This window comes from Sapajus apella, unplaced genomic scaffold (assembly GCF_009761245.1).
Source record: "Sapajus apella isolate SASKATOON/1434 unplaced genomic scaffold, GSC_monkey_1.0 scaffold6, whole genome shotgun sequence".
NCBI classification, from domain to species: Eukaryota; Metazoa; Chordata; class Mammalia; order Primates; family Cebidae; genus Sapajus; species Sapajus apella.
In genome coordinates this window covers 63,221,400-63,237,265 of record NW_022436946.1, presented here as the reverse complement: position 1 = coordinate 63,237,265, position 15,866 = coordinate 63,221,400, and the positions used below count along the sequence as shown (strand labels likewise).

The following is a 15,866-nucleotide window of genomic DNA, read 5'->3' as shown; positions in this document are numbered from 1 at the left end:
ATCGGTTCTTGCATGGGGGTGTTGGAGAGTCACAGGACACATAGTGTCAATTCTGTGACATGGGTCATAGGTACAGCTAGCATCTGCAGGATACAGAAGTCTGAAAAATATCTCAACACCAGTCTTAGATTTTACAATAGTATTGTTATTTATAGGAGCAATTAGGGTTACAAATCTTGTGGCCTCCAACTATATAACTCCTGAACAATAAGCAATATGAAAAAGCAAGCTAGGGAACAATGGCTTGTTATCGTTTAACTGTGTCTACATCTTCACAGAATTCATGCCATTCCCATAATTCTAACCTTGTTCATTAGTTTTACCTGCAGTTTTGGTCCCTGAACAATAAGGGGGTTAGTTTTAAGAAGGAACTGCTTTCATCATTGCTTTAAACTATAAACTAAATTCTTCCCATGATTAGCTTAAACCATGCCTAGGAATGAGCAAGAGTAGGTAGACTTTGTGAGGTTAGAAGCAAGATAGAGTCAGTTAGGTTAGATTTCTCTCATTGTTGCCGGGCGAGGTGGCTCACGCCTGTAATCCTAGCACTTTGGGAGGCCGAGGTGTGTGGATCACCTGAGGTCAGGAGTTCAAGACCAGCCTGGCCATTATGGTGAAACCCCATCTTTGAAAAAAAAAAAAATTTCTCTCATTGTTATAATTTTTGCAAAAGTGGTTTCAGTAGTTGTCCAGGAAAGAAGACAGGGCAAGGAAGTTGGGAATATTGCACGAGAGGGTCACTGAATATTGCATGAGAGAGGTTACCTTGAAATTAGGCTGGATATGAAGTGAAGTTAAAAACAAGTAGGATTTGATATGAAATGCAGAGGTCCTTAACTTTTCATGCTGTATACCACTTTGCCAGTCTGGTGAAGCCTATTGACCCCTTCTCAAAAAATATTTTTAAATGCATAAAAGATGCTCTTCAATTTACAATGAGGTTATGTTCAGATAAATCCCATCGACAATATTGTAAAGTTGAAAATATTATAAGTTGAAAATGCATTTAATATAACCAACCTACTGAACATCGTTTGCCTAGTCTATCTTAAATGCACTCAGAACACTTACTTTTAATTAGGCAATATAATCTAATACAAAGTTAAAAGGTTGAACATCTCATATGTTTTATTAAATACTTCAGTAAAATGAAAATCAGAATGGTTGAATGGGTATTTGATCTACAGTTTCTATTCAAAATGTATTGCTTTCACACCATTGTAAAGATAAAAAATTATAAGTTGAACCATTATAAATTGGAGACCATCTGTATAAGATAATAAATGAAACTGTTTACATTAAAATACAATTATCAAAATATTTAAACAAACTGAAAGTGTCCTATAGTAATATATGTGCTTCTTTGCATTAAATTATAAAATTTGTGACAGGCTTAAAGGGTGTCATAATTTCTAGGTAGAAATAATGTAGAGGTTTATACATTTGTATCTGATCTGAACTGTAAGATACATAAAAATAGCTGTGGGTCTCAGTTCCTGTGGGAAGGTAAGAGCCTAACTCTGGTAGGCAAGTGGGAACCTTGCTCCAATTTGCAATAATTGCCTTTCTAATTTCATGGACATAAGATGCCTTGTGGATGTGAGAGGCAAACACCATATCCACATCCCATTCTACCCCAAGCTTCAGATCCTGGATGTCTTTTTCTGACATGGCAAGCAGCTCCACAGCCACCCAGGAAGGTCTACACCCTTTTTGCTGCCCAAGAAGCCACCATTTTCCACTGCTATTACCAGAAGGTCAGTTCCTTTCTGCTCCGCCTGCAGAAAAATAAATTATTGTATCTGTAGATCTTGCTGCCCACTTCTACTACCTTGCAAATGTTCTTGTAGTCCAGCCACAGGAAGTTCTCATCATAGTTTTCCATGTAGGCATTATCCAGTGTGATCTGAAGGTAGCTCCCTTCTTCAGCTCCACCTCCACGGGGACATTTCCCTGCGTGAGCCCAGTTCAGATATCAGGCCCTTTAGTGTCCACAGTCACAGAAACTGGCCGCTAAAGACTGGGGTCAGAAGCAAAGCTATAGTTGTGCACACATTCTTGATGGCCTCTGTGTGGTACTCGTGTGTTCAGACAAGCCATATTAATTCCAGACTTAATCATCAACATTTCCACCAATCAGGAAGCTGGGCCAATAGTACAGATGATGGCAGTGTTCTGGGCTGTGGGGGGTGGCCAGTCAATGTTCAGGCAGCACACATGCTCCAGCAATGTGTCAGCCACGACCACGGACAGCTGCTGAGTCTGAAATGAAGGCTGTCCTGGCTTCACCGTGGGGCTTCCACTTGGCTTCTGAGGTCTTCTAGCATTTTCTGGCTCAGGCTACTTGCAAATGCAGAGAGGTCAGAAGCAAAGGACGTTCACTCCTGTCCATTATACACGTTTTATTTCCAGAATGTCTATTTTATTGTTTTCATGTCATCCAAATTATTTTTGATGGTCTTTTATTTCTTTATCATATACCAATGTATTTCTTTAAACATTTTAACATATTTATTTTATAATTTTTATTTAAAATTTCTGTATCTGAAGTCCTGAGAGTCTGGTCTTGAGGTTTGAAGATTTTGCTAATTCTTTTTCATGCTGGCTCAATTCCTTGTATGTTTTAGATTTTTTTATTAACTTTTAAATGTTTTTAAGTTCACATATTATAATTGTACATATTCATGGGGTACATAGTGATGTTTCAATATACATCATATATAGTCATCATATCAGGGCAATTAACATATTCACCATCTCAAACATTTATCATTTTTTTGTGTGAGGAACATTCAATATCCTACTTCAAGTTATCTGAAACTATATATTATTGTTAACTATAGTCATCCCACAGTGGTGTAGAACACTAGAATTTATTCCTCCTATCTAGCTATAATTTTATATCCTTTAACAAATCTCTCCCTATCTTCCCATCTCCCATACCATTCCCAACCTCTAGTATCCTTTGTTCTACATTTTACTTCTATGAGATCAACTTTTTTTAGCTTCCACATGAGTGAAAACGTGGTGTTTAACCTTCTGTTCCTGGCTTATTTCACTTAACATAGTGTCTTCCAGTTCCATCCATGTTGCTGTAAATGACATGATGTCATTCTTTTTTATGACTGAATAGTAGCCCATTATATATATATACACCACATTTTCCATTTTTTTTTGTTTGAGACAAGGTCTTGCTCTGTTGATCAGGTTGGGGTGCAGTGGTGTTATCATGGTTCACTACACGGCTCATTGCAGCCTCAGTCTCCTGGGCTCAAATGATCCTCCCACCTCAGCCTTACAAGTAGCTGGGACTACAGGCACACACTACTGTACTTGGCTAATTTTTAAATTTTTTTGTAGAGATGGAATCTTGCTATGTTGCCCAGGCTGGTTTTGAATAACTGGGCTCAAGCAATTCTGCTTCAGCTTACCAAAGTGCTGGGATTGCAAGTGTGAGCCACTGTGTCCAGCCCACATTTTCTTTTTCCTTTTTTTTAATTTTAAAAATTTCTTTGATTCCAACATGCAAGACACATTTTCTTTATTTATCTGTTGTTGGACACCTAAGTTGATTCCATATCTTAGCTATTGTGAATAGTGCTGCAATAAACATAAGGATGCAGATGTCTCTTTGGAAAAAAAATAGCTGTGTTTTCTATTGGTGACAAACCCATAGATATTGCTAGTATACTGTGGTGTACAGTCTACATTCGTTATTGAAGGAAATGCTAAACTTCAGTTAGTGTTTAGTAAAAGTATACATATTTTCCCCTGTCTAAGTTCATAGACTTCTTGAATTTTATCCATGGCTCTATATGGGATAGTGGAATCTCAGATAAAAAAGACTGGAGTGGAGGGAGAAAGTGGAGGAAGTCAAAGAACTAATAAACCAAATTGTTTGGACATTGACATGTGAATATTAGTCACTTATACTCAGGTAGAAGCGTGTAAAATGTCATATTAGCTATTGTGGTTGAAACCCCAACATTCATTCTGTCCCCAAATGATTGGTCCACATCAATCATAGTAATGCCATTCTCCTTCATAGTAAGTAGTTTAGTAATGGTTACATGATCTAATACTAGTAAATGAGATGTGAAATGTGGTCTGTCGGAAATTTCTAGAACCGAGTTCCTCATTCTCAAGAAGAAATAAAATAAGAGATAATTCCTCTTTTCCTCTGGCTAATGTGTCTAGAAACGATGTCTGGAACTGCTGCTGCCAGTTTGTGACCATGAGAGAAGCCATTCTGAGGGCAAAACTTATAGACCTAGGGTGGTGGAGTGGAAAATGAAACAAATCTGGGTTCCTAGTGTAATAACTGTGCCATTAAACCAATTTACTTTCATTACCTCCGAGCTTCCTTTTATAAGAGCTAAGAAATTTGGCTGGGCGCAGTGGCTCATGCCCATAATCCTAGCACTTTGGGAGGCCGAGGTGGGCAGATCACCTGAGGTCAGGGGTTCAAGACCAGCCTGGCCAACATGGCAAAACCTCGTCTCTACTAAAAGTACGGAATTAAAAGTACAAAAGTACAAAAATTAGCCGGGCGTGGTGATAGGCGCCTGTAATCCCAGCCACTCAGGAGGCTGAGGCAGGAGAATCGCTTAAACCTGGAAACATGGGAGGCAGGGGTTGTGGTGAGATGAGATTATGCCACTGCACTCTAGCCTGGGTGATGAGAGCAAGACTTCATCTCCAGAAAAAGAAAAAAAAAAAAAAAAAACAAAAGAAATTTAGGTATAGTTTAAGCCATTTGGAGTTTGATGTTATATTCAGGTAAAAGCATCTTAAGACAGAGATGGTGTTTTATTAAGAGATATGTATGGAAGAAATGTTGACATATAAAAGGTATATTTTGGAAAGTTATTTTTACATTGAAATCAGGCATAGTGGCATGTTACTGTGTTCCCAGTTATTTAGGAGGCTGAGGCAGGATTGCTTGAGCCCGGGAGTTAGAAGCTATAGTGAGCTGTGATCAAGCCACTGCACTTCAACCTGGGAAATAGAGTGAGACCTTTGTCTCTTAAAATATACTCATACACACACACACACACACACACACACACACACACACACACACAGACACACAGAGACATATATATACTAAACATTCACACACACACATATATCTTGAACCATCCTCTGCTGGCATTAAATTCTCCAGCTTTCAGTTCTTCACCTTGCCAAGTACAGCGGCTTACACCTGTAATCCCAGCACTTTGGGAGGCTGAGTTGAGATCATCACTTGAGCCCAGGAATTTGAGACTAGCCTGGGTGACAGAGAGAGACCCTGTCTCTACAAAAAAAAAAAAAAAAAGTAGCCAGTTTTGTGTAGTGGCATGCACCTGCTAGTTCCAGCTACTTGGGAGGCTGAGGTGGGAGGATCACTTGAGCCTAGGAATTCGAAGCTGCAAGTGAGCTATGATTGTACCACTGCATTCCAGCCTGGTTGATATAGAGAGACCCTGTCACAAATAAATAAATAAATAAATAAATAGTTTAATCATCTGTTCTGTGAAAAATATTACCAAGAAGATAATGTCTAAATTCACACTGGAACTCTTTTAAGCTGCCATATAAGTGTATTATGTTCTCTCATTTTTCTACAAGGCAAAAACAGTGGAAATATTTCATTAATATGAATTTTAAAAAAATTATATGGCTATCAGAGAATATAGTATGCAGAGTTTTATACAGTTGGATTAAGAAACTAGGCATTATTTGAAAAAGGAGAAGAAAAATACCTATGGCTTCAGTTACTCAATATTCTGTTCTTAAATTTTTTAACTGTTTGACATGTTCATAATGAAAAGATGGGGGATAGGCCAGGCACGGTGGCTCATGCCTGTAATCCCAGCACTTTGGGAGGCTAAGGTGGGCAGATCACGAGGCTGAGACTGAGACCATCTTGGCCAACATGGTGAAACTCCATCTCTACTAAAAATACAAAAATTTGCCGGGCATGGTGGTGGGGGCCTATAGTCCCAGCTACTTGGGAGGCTGAGGCAGGAGAATCGCTTGAACCCAGGAGGTAGAGGTTGCAGTGAGCTGAGATTGTGCCATTGTGCATCAAGACTCCGTCTCAAAAAATAAATAAATAAATAAATAAAACAAAGATGGGGGATATATAGGTTGTTGGATTAGGAGATCATGAAGTAATACCATAGAGCAGAAATGGTAACAGAGAGAAATTCAGAATATTAGATGTTTGGTGTAATATGCTGATGCCCCACATATACCTTGTTGGTCAAATTGTTCTACCTGAGCCACAGGGAAGGGGTGAGAGATATGCATATAATTTTTAGCAAGATCGATTGATATCTGACTTTATATCTATTTTTCTATCTATCTATCATCATCATCATCTATCTATCTGTCTGTCTATCTATCTGTCTATCTCTAATCAGTTTTTGAGACAGGGTCTGACTCTTGAATCCAGGGGTTCAAGTGATTCCCCCCAACCTCAGCCTCCAGAGTAGCTGTGACTATAGGTATATGACACCATACCCAGCTAATGTTTAAATTTTCTTATAAAGAGATGGTCTTGCTGTGTTGCCCAGGCTGGTCTCAAACTCCTGGGCTCAAGTCATCCCTGTGTCTTGCCCTCCCAAAGTGCTGAGATTATAGGTGTAAGTCTCCACTCCTCGCTGTGCTTTTTTTTTTTTTTTGAGATGGAGTCTCACTCTGTCGCCCAGGCTGCAGTGCAGTGACACAATCTTGGCTTATTGCAACCTCTGCCTCCTGGGTTCAAGAGACTTTCCTGTCTCAGCCTCCTGAGTAGCTGGGATTACAGGCATGCACCACCACATCTGGCTAATTTTTGCATTTTTAGTAGAGACAGGTTTTCACCATGTTGGCCAGGCTAGTCTGAAACTCCCAATCTCAGGTGATCCACCCGCCTCGGCCTCCCAAAGTGCTGGGATTACAGGAGTGAACCACTGCGCCTGGCCCGTGCTGTGTTTTTAAGTCATGAGACACTGTTAAGGAATTTTACTTAGCTGTTTCTACAGATCACATATTTTTTAACTGAAGGGATCTGATGCACTTAACTTATTTGAACGTAGTGGCTTACAATATTGTGTTTACTGATATGCACAGAAACACCCAACTTTATTAACAGTTATAGCTAATGCATGATGACAAGCACTATATTAAACATGTTATATGCATTCTTTCTTTCATTTCCTTTTTTTTTTTTTTTTTTTGAGATGGAGTCTTGCTCTGTTGCCTAGGCTGGAGTGCAGTGGCACAACCTCGGCTCACTGCAACCTCCACCTCCTGTGTTCAAGCAATTCTCCTGTCTCAGCCTCCCAAATACCTGGGACTACAGGCATGCGCTATCACACCCAGCTAATTTTTGTATTTTTAGTAGAGATGAAGTTTCACCTCATATTGGTCAGGCTGGTCTCCAACTCCTGACCTCTAGGTGATTCATCTGCCTCAGCTTCCCAAAGTGCTGGGATTACAGACATAAACCACTGCGCCAGGCCTTTTCTTTTCTTTTTTTTTTTTTTTTTTTTTTGAGATGGAGTCTCACTTTGTCACCCATCCTGGAGTGCAATGGCGCCATCTAGAGGCTCACTGCAATGTCCACCTCCCAGGTTCAAGCGATTACTCCTGCCTCAGCCTCCTGAGTAGCTGGGATTACAGGCATGTGCCACCACGCCTGGCTGTTTTTTGTCTTTTTAGATTTTTAGAGACAGATTTTCACCATGTTGGCCAGGCTTGTCTTGAACTCCTGACCTCCTGTGATCTGCCTGCCTTGGTCTCACAGAATGTTGAGATTACAGGCGTGAGCCACCGTGCCTGGCCTGCATTATTTTACTTAATGCATGTAAAGTGTCCCTAAAGCATATGTTCTGAGTGGAATACCCTGAATTTAATCACAAAGAGAATATATGAGAGCACTGTAGAATCATGAAGACATTACACATCTAATATGGACAGGTGGGCCATGTTTGTGGCAGCAGGAAACTGCATTGTTCTGTTACAGAACTAGCCAGAATATAAAATCAAATTGTAAGGAAACACAATATCTTGTTTTGGAAATTAAATCAACATAAAAAACTCACAGATTAAAAAAAATTTATTGTATAAATTTCAGACATGTACAAAAATAGAGAAAGAGTATAATAAACTCCTAAGCCCATCATCCAATGTTAACAATTATCAACTTCAGGCTAATCTTGTTTCATCTATACCCTTCAACCACTTCCTTTGTTTCCTGTATTATTTTGAAGCAAATCTCAGACATCAAATCATTTTATCCATAAATAATTCAGTATGTATGTCTAAAAGATACAGCCTCTTTAACAACAAAGAGCCAAATGCCATTATCACACCTAACAAAGTCCCAATTATTTTTTAATACATGAAATACCCTGTGTTTAAACATATATCTCATAAATGTCATAATTTTTTTCCCCAATATTGAATGAGAATTTAACTGGGATACAAACATTGAGAATGTTGATATATCTTTTCAGATCTTGATTTATAGGTTACCCATTCATCTCTTGTTTGGTTGGTTTCTTTCCTTGCAATTTATTTGTTATAGAAATCATTTGTGGGCTGGGCGCAGTGCTGACGTCTGTAATCTAAGCACTTTGGGAGGTAAAGGCAGGCAGATCACTTGAGGTCAGGAGTTTGAGAACAGCCTGGCTAACATGGTGAAACCAGGTCTCCACCCAAAATACAAAAATTAGCCAGGCATGGCAGCAGGCGCCTGTAATCCCAGCTACTCAGGAGTCTGAGACAGGAGAATTGCTTGAACCTGGGAGGTAGAGGTTGCAGTGAGCTGAGATCGTGCCACTGCACTCCAGCCTGGGCAGCAGAGCAAGACTCCATCTCAAAAAAAAAAAAAAATCATTTGTAGAGTTTTTCATAGTCTGGATTTTGCTGATTGGATCTCTGTAATGTAGTTTAACATATTTCTCTGTCATCTGTAAATTGGTAATTATATCCAGAGGCTTTATCAAATTCATATTCATTCTTGTGGTTTTCAGACAAGAGTTTGAAATAGGCAGTGGCAAATTCTTTCTTCAGGGACATATAATATCTATCGCCTCTCTTTTTTGGATGTTAGAAGTCATTGATATTTATTGCTTATATAAATTAATTTGTTAGAACGTTGCAAAATGATGATATTCTAATTGTGCCAATCTTTTTTCATTGCTCACTGGAATATATCAATAAAGACAAACTTTTTATCACCTTTTATTTGGCTATGTCAGTACAGTTGGTATTGGAAAGTCCCTTTATCTGCAGTTCTGAAAGTGATGATTAGCATCCTTTAACACTACCAAATTCAGTTTTTAAAAGTATCATTCTGAATTCATAGATTTGAAGATATTTTCTGTCTTTTTCTCTATTATAGTTCAATAATAGACAAATTTTCCATCTTTGGAAAGTGAGAGACTCTCCAAGTTGACTCCTGAGTTCCTTTATCATAACTCTAGCAGTCTTGCTACCTACTATAGCAAGGTGCAACAAGCTCATCTTGTACATTTCTTGTCCCAGATCTGTTTCCTTTTAGCAGTAAGTAGTATTTAGAGGACATAATCTGGGCCCTAGGGCTAGGGTTCATAGATTTTGATGCATATGAATCATACTTGGAGTTTCTGTGTTTTCTTTCACAGTGGCTCCCATTTGACTAAGAGTGAAATCCTTTCAATGACCCAATAATTGCAGCACTCTGTGAGGCCAAGGTGGGCAGATCACAACGCCAAGAGATCAAGACCATCCTGGGCAAAACAGTGAAACCCTGTCTACTAAAAATTAGCTGGGCATGGTGGCGCATGCCTGTAGTTCCAGCTACTCAGGAAGCTGAGGCAGGAGAATCGCTTGTACCCACAAGTTGGAGGTTGCAGTAAGCCAGGATAGTGCCACTGCACTCCAGCCTAGCAACAGAGTGAGACTCCATCTCAAAAAAAAAAAAAAAAAAAAAGACCCGTTAAGCCCTACATAAGCTGTATGCCTTGCTTCCTTTCTCACTATGCATGCTCCTTCCTCTGGGCCACTGCTATGGAAATGACCTTTTCCCAGATAAATGCATAGCTCAATCTCTCACCTAACAAACGGGGTGAGGGATTTAGATATCTAAATCTCTGCTTAATTAATCTCACCTTTTCATTGAAGCCTATTCTGTCAACCCCAGGTACTTTAATTGCCTCTCAGATGAGAGAATCCCCATTTGAAACTGCAATATTTATCAGCTTTCCAAACCTACTCCCAATGTCTCATATCCTATTTTTTCTGTCACTTCTCATTTTCTAACATACTTAATAATTTATTTATTATGTAATGTCCTTCTCCTCTTCCCAAAATGTAAGCTCCACAAGGGCAGAGATTTTTGTTTGGTTTATTACTGTATCTTTAGTGCCTAGGATAGTATGTATACATGGTAGGCATTCAGGATATTTGTTTAAAGAACAAATGAATGCAAACCTTAGAATATTTCTGAATCATCACACACTTAGTCTACCAATATGGTTCAATCTCCTGAGGAACAGATTGAATTGAAAGCAAACAATATCCTTCAAGAAAGTGAGCTACTATATATCAATATGTGGGGACAAGTCCATGAACTTCAAAACTGTCCTGATATCTCTGGGCATGTGACCAAACTCTGAACAATGTGTAGCTCCATCTCTCTCTCTCTCTCTATATATATATATGTGTATGTGTATATATATATATATGTGTGTGTGTGTGTGTGTGTGTGTGTGTGTGTGTATGTATATATATATATGTGTATGTATATATATATATCTTTTTTTTTTTTTTTTTTGAGACGGAGTTTCGCTCATGTTACCCAGGCTGGAGTGCAATGGCGCGATCTCGGCTCACCGCAACCTCCGCCTCCTGGGTTCAGGCAATTCTCCTGCCTCAGCCTCCTGAGTGGCTGGGATTACAGGCACGCGCCACCATGCCCAGCTAATTTTTTGTATTTTTAGTAGAGACGGGGTTTCACCATGTTGACCAGGATGGTCTCGATCTCTTGACCTCGTGATCCACCCGCCTCGGCCTCCCAAAGTGCTGGGATTACAGGCTTGAGCCACCGTGCCCGGCCTTATATATCTTTTTTTAAGACAGGGCCTTGCTGTGCCTAGGCTGGTCTTAAACTTAAAATCCTGGGCTCAAGCAATCCTCCTGCCTTGGCCTACCAAACTGTGGGGGTTACAGGCAAGCCACCATACCTGGCCGCAATGTTTGCATATTCTTTTTTCTTTTCCTTTTTTTTTTTTTTTGAGACAGAGTCTCTCTCTGCTGCCCAGGCTGGAGTTCAGTGGTGCAATCTTGGCTCACTGCAACCTCCACCTCCTGGGTTCAAGCGATTCTCCTGCCTCAGCCTCCTGAGTAGCTGGGATTACAGGTGACTGTCACCATGCACGGCTAATTTTTATATATTTAGTAAACACGGGGTTTCATCATGTTGGCAAAGCTGGTCTTGAACTCCTGACCTCAGGTGATTTGCCTGGCTCAGTCACCCAAAGTGCTGGGATTATAGGCGTGTGCCACCATGCCTGGCCACTTTTTTCTTTTTTTAAGGGCTAGTCAATGTACATTCTCTTTCAAAGAGAAATTTAACATAAACTCAGAATCTCCATCAGCAATGAAATTCAAGTCAGAATTAAGATGTATCCCAAAGAGTATACCTTACTATTGCTCCAGAGTAGTTTAATGCTTGTTTTCATTGAAGCAATTAAACTAATCAATTATTAGCAACAATTCCCAAACTGTACTTTTGTTAGTTTTTTTATTTTTATTTTTTATTTTGAGACAGAGTCTCACTCTGTAACCCAGGCTGGATGGAGTGCAGTGGCGTGATCTTGGCTCACAGCGAACTCTGAGCCCTGGGTATGAGCGATTCTCCTGCCTTACCCTCCCAAGTAGCATTAGCCACCATGCCTGGCTAATTTTTGTAGTTTTAGTAGAGATGGGGTTTTACCATGTTGGCCAGGCTGGTCTCAAACTCCTGACCTCAAGTGAACTGCCTGCCTTGACATTGTAAAGTGCTGGGATTACAGGCGTGAGCTACTGTGCCTGGCACCAGACTGACTACACTTTTGTGTAAAAGTAGTTGATTAAAATTATTTGGTATAAGTGTGGCCACTCACATCAATAATACCAGCTACTCAGGAGGCTGAGGTAGGAGGACCACTTGAAGCCAGGAATTCAAGACCAGCTTGGGTGACAGAATGAACTCTCATTTCATTGCTTTAAAAAAAAAAAATAGCCAGGCACGGTGGCTCAAACCTGTAATCGCAGCACTTTGGGAGGCCCAGGGGCGTGGATCACGAGGTCAAGAGATCGAGACCATCCTGGTCAACATGGTGAAACCCCGTCTCTACTAAAAATACAAAACATTAGCTGGGCATGGTGGCGCCTGCCTGTAATCCCAGCTACTCATGAGGTTGAGGCAGGAGAATTGCCTGAACCCAGGAGGCGGAGGTTGCGGTGAGCCTAGATCACGCCATTGCACTCCAGCCTGGGTAACAAGAGTGAAACTCCGTCTCAAAAAAAAAAAAATAGCCGCTTGGTGAGGAGGCTCACACTTGTAATCTCAGCACTTTAGCAGGCCAAGGTGGAAGGATCACTTGCAGTCAGGAGCTTGAGAGCAGCCGTGGCAACATAGTAACGCCCTGTCCCTACAAAAAGTAATACAAATCAGCTGAGCTTGGTGGCATATGCTGGAGGATGATCTCCTGGCTATTTGGGAGGCTGAGTGGGAGGACCCCTTGAGCCTAAGAGTTCAAGGTGAGCTATCATCAGGCCACTGTATTCCAGCCTGGGTGACAGTATAAGACCTTGTCTCTAAAATAATGATAATAATAAGGTTATTTGGCCTTTATTTTTATTACTGCTTATATATCCATATTTTTAATGCACTCAATGTGTTTTTATTGATGGTATGGCCTCCAGTTATTAAAAATATGCATATGAGCAGTAATATAGACACAGTGCAAATAATTTCAATTTTTTTTTTTTTTTTTTTTTGAGAAAGTGTCTCACTCTTGCCCAGCTAGAGTGCAATGGCACAATCATAGGTCACTGCCGTCTTGAACTCCTGGGCTCAAGCAATTCTCTCATCTCAGCCTGCCATGTAGCCAGATCCTCCAAGTAGCCCAGCTAATTTTTTAACACTTTGTAAAGACAGTCTTGCTATGCTGCCCAGCGGGTCTCAAATTCCTGGCCTCAAGTGATCTTCCCACTTTGGCCTCTGAAAGTACTGGGATTACAGGTGTAAGCCACTGTACCTGGCCTAATCAACTATTTTTGTACAAAGGACAGTTTGGGGTTTGTTGCTAATAGTTGGTCACTTTAACTGCATCAATAAGAACATAGGTATTGCCGGGTGTGGTGGCTCATACCTGTAATCCAAGCACTTTGGAAGCCAAGGTGGGCGGATCACCTGAGGTCGGGAGTTCAAGACCAGCCTGACCAACATGGTGAAACCCCGTCTTTAAAAAAAAAAAAAAGAACATAAGTATTAATTAAACACATTAAACTTCTCTAGGACACTAGTAAGGTATATTCTTTGGGGTACATCTCAATTCTTTTGAATCTCATCAGTGATAGTGATTCTGGGTTTACATTATTCTTCTTTTTGGGGTATTCAAAATATGAAGTTGGAAGGCCACAACAGCTTCCAACTTTTCTCACTTCTATCTCTTTTGGAGAATTTAAATCACACCGCCAGTTCCACACTAAAAACCACATTGAATTCCATTCTATTAGACACTTTATGGATGCTGTTACATTGTCCTAGGCACCAAGTTTAAAGAGAGATTAAAGGGAAGTCTCTGCTTTAGAAGAACTGACACTCCAGGTCCAGAGAGGGAGAAACAAATAATCACAACATGATATACGGCTCAGTCTGCAGTATAAATGGAGAGGGCCTTATTCTACCTTGTTTTCAACAACACCTTTCTATGGCACATCTGATCCTCTGTCATTACCTGTGACAATTTTCCAGCCCTTTCCGTTTTTTTTTTTTTTTTTTTTTTTTCCCTTCCCTGATCAGCTTGGGATTATAAGGTCAATACAGTAATTTTAGCACTTTTACCTGCATCCTCAATACTTTTGGCCCATTATTGCTCTGCCCCGCTTGGTCAGTTTATCCCTGATTTTGGATTAATCTAGTCTATCTGCTTTCTGCTCCCAGGGAGATAAGCACCACAGAGTACTGAAGAAATATATTGATTATCTTTGTTAAAATTGGTGATTTTCAGCCTCAGCTGATACTTTATCAATGCTAGGCAAATTTATAACTTGTCCATGGTCAGCTCCATTTTCCTCCAACTCTGCAGAGTCTGATGAAAAAGACTTACCATATTTCCTAAATTCCTCATCTTATTCTCTCCTGAAGATCACTTGTCTGTTACTTTGCAGTCATCATCAGGCACTAACTTCTTCAATTTTCATGTTGACCAATGGACTGCATTAAATCCAAGGCATTTTCCAGCCCCAAGCAATTATTTGCTTGGTTCTCATCCTTCTTTTTCTTGGCTCATTTCAATTCTAGGCATCGATGGTTTTCTACTTTGTTGAACTTGACAACAGATTTGTACATGCTGATTTTAGTCCCTTGGCACAAATTATTCTCTAGGATTTGAATAAACCTGAAATGTCCTAATCCTGAAAAGCCACAGTGTTCAACTCTTGGACTTTTTTCTCTATTGGTGATCTCATCTCATCTTATGGCTTTAAATATGCCTTACATATGTTGATGACTCCCAATTTTATTTCTTTAGCTCAGCCCTCTCCTCTGAACTGTGGACTTCCATATCTAACTGCCTACTTAAAGATCCCTATTTGAGTATCATGTGCCATCTTAAACAAGTTCAAAATTAAGCCTACAAGAGAACATTTTTGGGAGTGATGGATATAGTCATTATCTTGATGATGTTCATGGTTTTATGAGTGTGTACCTATGGAAAAAAACTTAAAATGGTATACTTTTAAAATGTACACATTTTTGTACATCATTATATTCACTACAGGAGGCAAGGACAAAACAGTTTCCTGATTTCAATAAAGTTATGCACATTTGTAAATATCATCTTTAAATGATAAACTTTTTGCATATTCTAAATGCCTTTTCCATTATTCCATTGCTCTTTTGAAGAGAACTATAATAAGTGAAGTAACTAACAAGGAAAATTAAGTTCTGAAATAGGTTAGATTGAACTGTAATTGATTTGAAATTCTTTAATTATTAAACCCTTGTAACTCTGATAAACTCAGCTACATTGCATGCTGAGACCTCAGCAGTGGACTAGTAATATGGGGAGGAGACCAGGACTCATGAGAGTAAGAGTCTGGTTCTCATACTGAAAAGGTATCCTCTTCTGCCCCAACATGGTCTCTGTGTACATGCAGGGTGGAGGGAGTAAGACCAGAGGCAGTGGCAACATTCAGTCAGACAGCTAGGTCATATATACTAATATATACTTATAACTAAGTACTATGTTGTTTGGATCCAGAACCAAGTTTTTGGGAAGATAGGAATGAGGGGCCCACTCCCAGTGAAGGACTAGCAAAAGATAAGCAGGTTATTCTAGCAGGCTGAGATTCAAACAAAGGCTCTAATCCCAACTGGGGAACTGTTACAAAAATCATGAAAACAGCTAAAAGCTCTTTCATGCACACTGGGCTGTGAGTACTGACGTGTTCCTCAGTTCACAGGACACTTGACTGGGGAGCCAACAACAGTGGATATTGGGTTTCTGGCAATAGAACTAATTTTAGAAAGCACCAAATGGTAGGTTTGAGCTTACTATATTTTAAGATTACCTGGAAGCCTGGTATAAGGCACATGATAAATTCCTGTTGGCTAAAGTCAGACACATGTAAATTAT

The 15,866-nt window shown here is 39.8% G+C and overlaps 1 pseudogene; it reads right to left on the bottom strand.

Moving 5' to 3' along the window:
* Nucleotides 1-678: 678 nt before the first annotated feature.
* LOC116549117 lies at nt 679-14,357 on the bottom strand (annotated as a pseudogene).
* Between the last annotated feature and the right edge of the window lie 1,509 nt (nt 14,358-15,866).